A 10,096-nucleotide genomic window follows, 5' to 3' on the forward strand; every position below is an offset into this window, starting at 1 on the left:
CTAGAAGATAGTGTTGGAACTGCCACGCGGCTTTTCGCGGATGATGCTGTAGTATACAGAGAAGTTGCAGCATTAGAAAATTGCAGCGAAATGCAGGAAGATCTGCAGCAGATAAGCACTTGGTGCAGGGAGTGGCAACTGACCTTTAACATAGACAAATGTAATGTATTGCGAATACATAGAAAGAAGGATCCTTTATTGTATGATTATATGATAGCGGAACTAACACTGGTAGCAGTTACTCTGTAAAATATCTGGGAGTATGCGTGCGGAGCGATTTGAAGTGGAATGATCACATAAAATTAATTGTTGGCAAGGCGGTTACCAGGTTGAGATTCATTGGGAGAGTCCTTAGAAAATGTAGTCCATCAACAAAGGAGGTGGCTTACAAAACACTCGTTCGACCTATACTTGAGTATTGCTCATCATTGTGAGATCCGTACCACGTCGGGTTGACGGGGGAGATAGAGAAGATCCAAAGAAGAGCGGCGCGTTTCGTCACAGGGTTATTTGGTAAGCGTGATAGCGTTACGGAGATGTTTAGCAACCTCAAGTGGTAGACTCTGCAAGAGAGGCGCTCTGCATCGTGGTGTAGCTTGCTGTCCAGGTTTCGAGAGGGTGCGTTTCTGGATGAAGTATCGAATATATTGCTTCCCCCTACTTATAGCTCCCGAGGAGATCACGAATGTAAAATTAGAGAGATTCGAGCGCGCACGGACGCTTTCCGGGAGTCGTTCTTCCCGCGAACCACACGCGACTGGAACGGGAAAGGGAGGTAATGACAGTGGCACGTAAAGTGCCCTACGCCGCACACACCGTTGGGTGGCTTGCGGAGTATAAATGTAGATGTAAATGTATTACTCATGTCTTTGTGCTAATGCTCTCCGACTATTTCATTCTGGGAGAGCTTGTGGGTGACGTCCATTGAGTCCCTACCCATACTGAGTTCATCGCCTGTGGGGATCAGCGGAGGTTCTTTGCGGGATCATTGTTGCTTGAATAACTTTAAACCTCCTACATCTACAACTACGTCTACGTCAAGATGCATACTCCGCAAACCATTATGCGGTGCACAGCGGAGGGCACTTTGTACCACTAACATTTATTCCCTTTCTTGTCCCAAAGGGAGCGAGTGAGAACGAATGTCTGTATGTCTCCGTATGAATCCTATATTCTCTTATCTTGTCCTCGCGATCCTTAGGCGAAATGTATGGTAGCGGCAGTAGAATCGTACTGTAGTCAGCTGAAAATGACAGTTCTCTAAATTTTCTCAATAGTGTTTCTCAAAAAGAACATCGTCCCTCCAGGGTCTTCCATTTCAGTAATGGAGCACCTCCGTAGTCGCGTGTCGATCGAACCTACCTGTAACAACTCTGGAAGCCCGCCTCTGAATCGCTTCGATGTTTTCCTGTGATCCGACCTGTTCGGGATCCAAAACACGCGAGCAGTACTCAAGATTGAGTCGCACCAGTGTTCTATAACGGTCTCCTTTCGTAAAATTCTCACAGTAAACTGAATCCGAATATTTGCCTTTCCTACTACCAACCTTACGTCTTCGATCGATGTCATTTCACTTTGCAGCGTTGTGCCTACGCGCTTAATCGACATGACTGTGTCAAACAGCACACCACTTGCACCGTTTTAGAATATTACACTACACTTTTTCTACTCATCTGCATTAACTTCCGTTTTTCGACTTATAGAGGAAGTTGCTATTCATCATACCGAAGAGAAATTCAATCCAAGTCAGTTAGAATCCTCCTGCAGTAACTCAATGACAGCTGACCTTAATCATCACACTGATGCTTAGTAGATCAAAACTGCACTCTACCAGTTTTCTGTATAAAAAAATAAGATTCGGCAAGGGTGCAGCGTTATCCTAAAACTGACATAAAATAATTTAAAAAAGGTAACTAGAAACATGAGCTGTTATATTAAAGACCTTAAACAGGGTGGTACATTGATCGTGACCGGGCCAAATACCTCATTAAATAAGCGTCAAACGAAAAAACTACAAAGAACGAAACTCATCCAGCTTGATGGGGGAAACCAGATGGCGCTATGGTTGGTGTTATATCCTAGCCAGTAATGCCACCCGAGCCCGCTGCCAAAAGGTTGACAGCATGAAAGTCCGGACGCCGTCCGCATAAGCAGCGCCAGCGAGACAGGAAATCGCCGCAAGTCTGCGCGCGCCACCGCTGGCTTCTGGCTTCTTAAGCGCTGGAGTCGCGAGCGCTAGGACAGTTCTGTATTCGCCGCTCAGTTGTATACTCGCCACCGAATTGTGTACTTGCTAGTCAGTTGTGTGTTCATCGCAGCAGAGTTGTTGTTTGTCGTCAGCCGACGCTGACCTAGCCGCTCCGACTCGAACTAGACAGAATCCTGTAGACACGGAGTTCACTACTGTGTTTCTGTATCTTCATTAATAAAGATAAGTACCGACTTTTATTTAATCAGAGTGTTTGGGTAAGCCGTTTCTACAGCGAATTGTTTGTCGCTACGAACGCCGCCACAAAGTTGGCCTGCTAGATGGCGCTGCCATACGTCAAACGGATATCAACCGCGTTTTTTTTTAGAGAGGAACTCCCATTTTTATTACACATTCGTGTAGTACGTAAAGAAATATGAATGTTTTAGTTGGACTACTTTTTTTCGCTTTGTCTTAGATGACGCTGTAATAGTGACAAGTGTATAAGGACGTGGTATCACGTAACATTCCGCCAGTGCGGACGGTATTTGCTTCGTGATACATTACCCGTGTTAAAATGGACCGTTTACTAATTTAGGAAAAGGTCGATATCGTGTTGATCTATGGCTATTGTGATCAAAATGCCCAACGGGCGTGTGCTATTTATGCTGCTCGGTGTCCTGGACGACATCACCCAAGTGTCATGACCGTTCGCCGGATAGTTACGTTATTTAAGGAAACAGGAAGTGTTCAGCCACATGTGAAACGTCAACCACGACTTGCAACAAATGTTGATGCCCAAGTAGGTCTTTTAGCTGCTGTCGCGGCTAATCCGCACATCAGTAGCAGACAAACTGCGCGAGAATCGGGAGTCTCAAAAACGTCGCTGTTGAGAATGCTACATCATCATCGATTGCACCCGTACCATATTTCTATGCACCAGGAATTTGCGTGGCAACGACTCTGAACGTCGTGTACAGTTCTGCCACTGGGCACAAGAGAAATAACGGGACAATGACAAATTTATTGCACGCGTTCTATTTAGCGACGAAGCGTCATTCACCAACAACGTTAAAGTAAACCGGCATAATATGCACTATTGGGCAACGGAAAACCGACGATGGCTGCGACAAGTGGAACATAGCGACCTTGGCTGGTTAATGTACGGTGCGGCATTATGGGAGGAAGGATAATTGGCCTCCATTTTATCGATGGCAATCTAAATTGTGCAATGTATGTTGATTCCCTACGTAATGTTCTACCAATGTTACTACAAGATGTTTCACTGCATGACAGAATGGCTACGTACTTCCAACATGATGGATGTCCGGCACATAGCTCGCGTGCGGTTGAAGCCGTATTGGATAGCATATTTCATGAGAGGTGGATTGGTCGTCTAAGCACTATACCATGGCCCGCACGTTCACTGTGTCTGACGCCCCCGGATATCTTTCTGTGGGGAAAGTTGAAGGATATTTGCTATCGTGATGCACCGACAACGCCTGACAACATGCGTCAGCGCATTGTCAATGCATGTGCGAACATTACGGAAGGCGAACCACTCGCTGTTGATAGGAATGTCGTTACACTTATTGCCAAATGCATTGAGGTTGACGGACATCATTTTGAGCATTTATTGAATTAATGTGGTATTTACAGCTAATCCCACAGTATCAGCATGCGTTCTCAGAAATGATAATTTCACAAAGGTACATGTACTACATTGGAAAAAGCGAAACAAAATATTCAAACGTACCTACCTTCTGTATTTTAATTTAGAAAAACCTACCTCTTACCAACTGTTCGTCTAAAATTCTGAGCCATATGTTTGTGACTATTACAGCGCCATCCATCACAAAGCAAAGAAAGTGGTCGAACTAAAACATTCATATTTCTTTACGTACTACACGAATATGTAATAATAACGGGGGTTCCTATTTGAAAAAAAACGCAGTTGATATCCGTTTGACCTATGGCAGCGTCTTCTAGCGGGCCAACCATTGCGCCATCTGGTTTCCCCCTTCAAGGTAGACGAGTTTCGTTCCTTGTAGTTTTTTCGTTTGACGCTTATTTCGTGAGCTATTTGGCCTGGTCACGATCAACGAACCACCCTGTGTAGCCTCTGTGCGATGTTAGATGCATGTTCAAGTTGGAAAGAGGTTTTTGGAAAATATTATGCTACTTTATTTTTCATTCAGCTGCCTTTCGAACAGTTCATAGACGAAGAAGAGATTGGACGCACTTTCCTGGTTGTTAATCAGTTGCAATAGCGCCCAAAATATTGGTGTAACATGTTAGATAAATGATTAATGTTACATCAAATTTTGGGCACTATTGCAACTATCATGTCAGATAAATGAATAAATACGGCTGAAAGCAAGGGGAAACTACGGGGTTAACTTTTTCCCGAGGGCATGCAGCATTACTGTATGGATAAATGATGATGGCGTCCCCTTGGGTGAAATATTCCGGAGGTGAAATAGTCCCCCATTCGGATCTCCGGGCGGGGACTACTCAAGAGGACGCTGTTATCGGGAGAAAGAAAACTGGCGTTCTACGGATTGGAGTGTGGGATGTCAGATCCCTTAATCGGGCAGGTAGATTAGAAAATTTAAAAAGGGAAATGGATAGGTTAAAGTTAGATACAGTTGGAATTAGTGAAGTTCGGTGGCAGGAGGAACACGACTTCTGGTCAGGTGAATACAGGGTTATAAATACAAAATCAAATAGGGTTAATGCAGGAGAACATTTAATAATGAATAGGAAAATAAGAATACGGGTAAGCTACTACAAACAGCACAGTGAACGCATTATTCTAGCCAAGATAGATGCAAAGCCCACATCTACCACTATAGTACAAGTTCATATGCCAACTAGCTCCGCAGATGACGAAGAGATTGATGAAATGTATAATGAGATAAAAGAAAGTATTCAGATAGTGAAGGGAGACGAAAATTTAATAGTCATGGGTGACTTGAACTCGACAGTAGGAAAAGGAAGGGAAGGAAACGTAGTAGGTGAAAATGGAATGGGAGTAAGGAATGAAAGAGGAAGCCACCGGGTAGAATTTTGCACAGAACGTAACTTAATCATAGCTAACACCTGGTTCAAGAATCATAAAAGAAAGTTGTATACATGGAAGAAGCCTGGAGATACTGGAAGGTATCAGATAGATTATATAATGGTACGACAGAGATTTAGGAACCAGGTTTTAAATTGTGAGACATTTCCAGGGGCCGATGTGGACTCTGACCACAATCTATTGGTTACAATCTGTAGATTAAAACTGAAGAAATTGCAAAAAGGTGGGAAATTGAGGAGATGGGACGTTGATAAACTGAAAGAACCAGAGGTTGTAGAGAGCCTCAGGGAGAGCATTAAGGAACGATTGACAAGAATGGGGGAAAGAAATACAGTAGAAGAAGAATGGGTAGCTTTAAGGTATGAAATAGTGAATGCAGCAGAGGATCAAGTAGGTAAAAAGACGAGGGCTAGTAGAATTCCTTGGGTAACAGAAGAAATATTGAATTTAATTGATGAAAGGACAAAATACAAAAATGCAGTAAATGAAGCAGGCAAAAAGGAATACAAACGTCTCAAAAATGAGATCGACAGGAAGTGCAAAATGGCTAAGCAGGGATGGCTAGAGGACAAATGTAAGGATGTATAGGCACATATCACTAAGAGTAAGATAGATACTGCCTACAGGAGAATTAAAGAGACCTTTTGCTAGTCAGTTGTGTGTTCATCGCGGCAGAGTTGTTGTTTGTCGTCAGCCGACGCTGACCTAGCCGCTCCGACTCGAACTAGACAGATTTCTGTAGACACCGAGTTCACTATTGTGTTTCTGTATCTTCATCAATAAAGATAAGTACCGACTTTTATTTAATCAGAGTGTTTGGGGTTTCATCTTTCTGTTTACTGTTCCAGCGGACCGATCGGCCCGCTATTAAAAGTGTGGCGGTGACTTCGTAAGCCATTTCTACAGCCAAGTGTTTGTCGCTACGAACACCGCCACAAAACTGGCGACGAGGTCTTCCGAACTCGTGTGCAGGGCTGGTTCAACTTGTTCTTGTTATACTAATTATAGCGATAAACTTTTGGGGGCTGGTTTAATTTGTGTTCACTATGTCTGCCGAATTACAACAGTTGATCTTGTTACAGAGTCAGCAAATACAAAATCTGGTGGAAGCAATCGCCAAACAAGCGGCTAATCCTCCAACACAAAAGGAACAAGCACAGGCAGCACCACCGTTCCGGGCTTTTGATGAATCCAGAGAAGAATGGCGAGAATATTTCGCGCAGTTGCAGGCGCACATGACAGTCTACAAAATCACAGGTACTGAGCGGCAGCTTTATTTAATTTCCACTGCAGGCGTGGAAATCTATCGACTACTTTGTAAGTTGTTCCCGGAATCCCAGCCAGAAGCTTTAGACTATGACGTTGTTGTTAACAAGCTTGCTGAGTATCTCGAGTCGCGAGTTCATGTGGCAGCAGCCAGATTCAGGTTCTTCAGATTAAAGAAACTGCCACATCAATCTAATAAACAGTGGTTAACAGATTTACGGGGCCTCACCCGTCAGTGCCGATTTAATTGTGTGTGTGGAGCTTCCTACAGTGATGCCATGTTACGAGACGCTATTACCCAAAACATTGCAGATTCTCGTATTCGTGCTGTTATCTTAAAGTTGCCTGACCCGTCATTAGAGACTGTGATGAACATCATTGAAGCCCAAGATACTTTTGACTATGCTGAGTGTGAGTTAGATCAGCCATGTATTTCTCAAATTGCCTGTGCTAAGCAAGTTACGTCACGCCCGCGGCCCCACCGGCAGAGTCAGACTGTAAACACTATCCGGCCGCGTCATGTTAAACACATTCGTCAGCCGCGTGTGCAAAATGATAGAGTTAAGTCTTGCCCTAAGTGTGTTCTGGCTCATCCTCGTGAACGTTGCCCGTTAAGAAACGCGGTTTGTCACTTTTGTCAAAGGAAAGGACACATCCAGACTGTTTGTTTGCGTAAACGCAAGAACAATTCTAGTGCTGCCCAGCCCATGGATATTCATGTTCTTCAAAGCCAGCCCGCCCAGAAGGTCGCGTTTAAAGACTCTTCCACGGTTCGTGTGGGTAATAAACTTGTTCGCAATAAGCCACCCACCCAGCCCTCTGCTATGCGCCCCAAGCGTAAGTCAAACGCTGTAAACAGTAATGTACAGACTGCAAGTGAAGCGGGAGTTGTCGTTCCACCCGCCCAACCCACGAGTTGTCGTAAGCAGCGAACACGCGCTAAACGCGCTGATTTTGTGTCTTCCGCCTCCACTGCACCGATTCAGAGACAGTGTAATAATCTATTTGTGAAGCTACGCATCCAGGATAAGACCTTCAATTTTCAATTAGACACTGGTGCGTCTGTGACTCTCATAAATAGTGCTACGTATGCGGCTATCGGCCGCCCTAAACTTTCAGCGGAAAAACATTCTTTGGCTACTTATAGTGGCGAACAAATTCCTGTGTTAGGTGTATGTAGCGTGCCAGCCACATTCCGTGGCAATACAAAAACAGTTTCATTCACAGTGCTCCGCGCTACAGACAGTGTAAACATTTTCGGATTGGACTGTTTTGACTTGTTTGGCCTGTCTATCCAAGACAATGTGTTGCAAATTAATTCTGTTGTTGTTCCTCAAGACAGCCTAACCGATTTGTGTAAACGATACAGTGACATATTTAAAGACGAACTAGGTTGTGCTGCGAACTTTGCCGCTCATATTACGTTAAAAGATAATGCTCAGCCTCGATTTTGTCGTGCTCTTCCAGTGCCTCACGCCCTCCGGGCGCCTGTAGAAGATGAACTTCGTCGTTGGCAAAACAACGGTGTTATTCAACCCGTTTCAGCGAGCCAGTGGGCTTCTCCCTTAGTTATTATAAAGAAACCGTCTGGCAAGTTACGTTTGTGTGCTGATTTTAAGTCGACAGTTAATCCTCAGACTGTCATTGATTCTTTTCCTTTGCCTAGGCCGGACGAGCTAATGGATAAGTTAGGGGAAGCTCGTTTCTTTTCCAAAATTGATCTCCGTGAAGCATATTTGCAATTACCCCTCGACGAGCAATCACAACAGTATTTTGTCATAAACACGTCGTTGGGGTTGTTCCGTTTACTGCGGTTGCCTTTTGGTTGTGCGTCAGCTCCAGCTGTTTTTCAGCGTTTTTTGTCACAACTTCTGGCTAATGTGCCATCGTGTTGCAACTATTTAGACGATATTGTTGTGTCCGGTCGGACGCCTGCTGAACATTTCCGTAATTTGGAGTGTTTGTTTAAAGTGTTGTCTCAGGCAGGCCTACGTTGCAACGTCGATAACTGTTCATTTTTCCTTACGGAGATGGAGTATCTGGGACATGTTATTAATGCTCAAGGCATTCATCCCTCCCAGTCACATTTAGCAGCTATTCGTGATTTGCCCGCCCCTCGCAATCTGCAGGAATTGCAAGCAGTTCTTGGCAAATTGACATATTATATTAGGTTTATACCTAATGCATCACAGATTGCTGCACCGTTGCATCGTCTCCCCCGTAAGAATGTTCCGTTTGTGTGGTCAGCTGATTGCCAATCAGCCTTTCAGCAGCTTAAAGAGGCTTTATTGAATGATCGATGTCTGGTCCATTACGACCCTAACAAGCCTCTGGTGTTAGCTTGTGATGCCTCTTCTTTCGGCCTCGGTGCTGTGTTGTCTCACCGAGTCGGTAACACCGAACGTCCTATTGCGTTCGCATCTAAATTGCTAAACAAAGCTCAGTGTAATTATAGCCAATTGGACAAGGAAGCGTTGGCTATTGTGTTCGGTGTCACAAAATTCCATCACTACCTCTATGGTAGACCATTCTATTTAGTAACAGATCACAAGCCCCTGACGTCACTGTTTCATCCGTCTAAACCAGTTCCTCAGCGGACAGCTCAAAGACTACAACGTTGGGCTCTTTTGTTATCACAATACCAGTATGAGATACTGTATCGCCCTACAGCTCAGCATGCAAACGCTGACGCGCTTTCTAGATTGCCGATTGCTGCGGATGATGTCTTCGATTCCTCCGAAGACTCTTGCCATCAGATTGACGCCGATGAGCATCAATCCCTCCGGGATTTTCCGATTGATTATCGTCAGGTGGCACGTGAGACAGCTACGGATCCTCATCTGAGTTTACTATTACGTTTTGTTCAATGTGGTTGGCCGTCCAAGGCAAAGGACATATCGGATCCTGTGGTTCGTCGCTATTATCCGCAACGTCATCTGTTGTCTGTTTCGCACGGAGTTTTGCTGTTACGCACCGAGAATGACCAGCTTCGTGTCGTGGTTCCCCAAGTGCTCCAATCCAAGGTCCTCGACTTGTTGCATCAAGGTCATTGGGGAGTGGTCCGCACCAAGCAGCTTGCCCGCCGTCATTGTACATGGATCGGCATTGATAAGCAGATTACGCAGATGTCTACAGATTGTTCGACGTGTGCCGAACACCAAGCTGCTCCGCCTCAACGCTATTTTGAGTGGGCACGCCCTGCCGGTCCCTGGCAGCGAGTACATATTGATTTCGCTGGTCCATATTGGAATTCTCGTTGGCTCATCGTGATAGATGCATTTAGTAATTTTCCGTTTGTTGTGCCCATGCAGTCTACAACGTCTGCACAAACTATACAGGCGTTGACTTCAATTTTTTGTATTGATGGTCTTCCAGAAGTTTTAGTGTCTGACAATGGTCCACAATTTACCTCTGCTGAATTTGAAAGTGTTTGTTCTGCCAATGGCATTAGCCATGTTCTTACTCCGCCGTTCCACCCTCAATCAAATGGTGCAGCGGAACGTTTTGTACGCACATTCAAGGATCATATGGACCGCCTTCGTGCTACACACTCTCGTCAG

The sequence above is a fragment of the Schistocerca piceifrons genome, chromosome 6 (assembly GCF_021461385.2).
Source record: "Schistocerca piceifrons isolate TAMUIC-IGC-003096 chromosome 6, iqSchPice1.1, whole genome shotgun sequence".
Lineage (NCBI taxonomy): Eukaryota > Metazoa > Arthropoda > Insecta > Orthoptera > Acrididae > Schistocerca > Schistocerca piceifrons.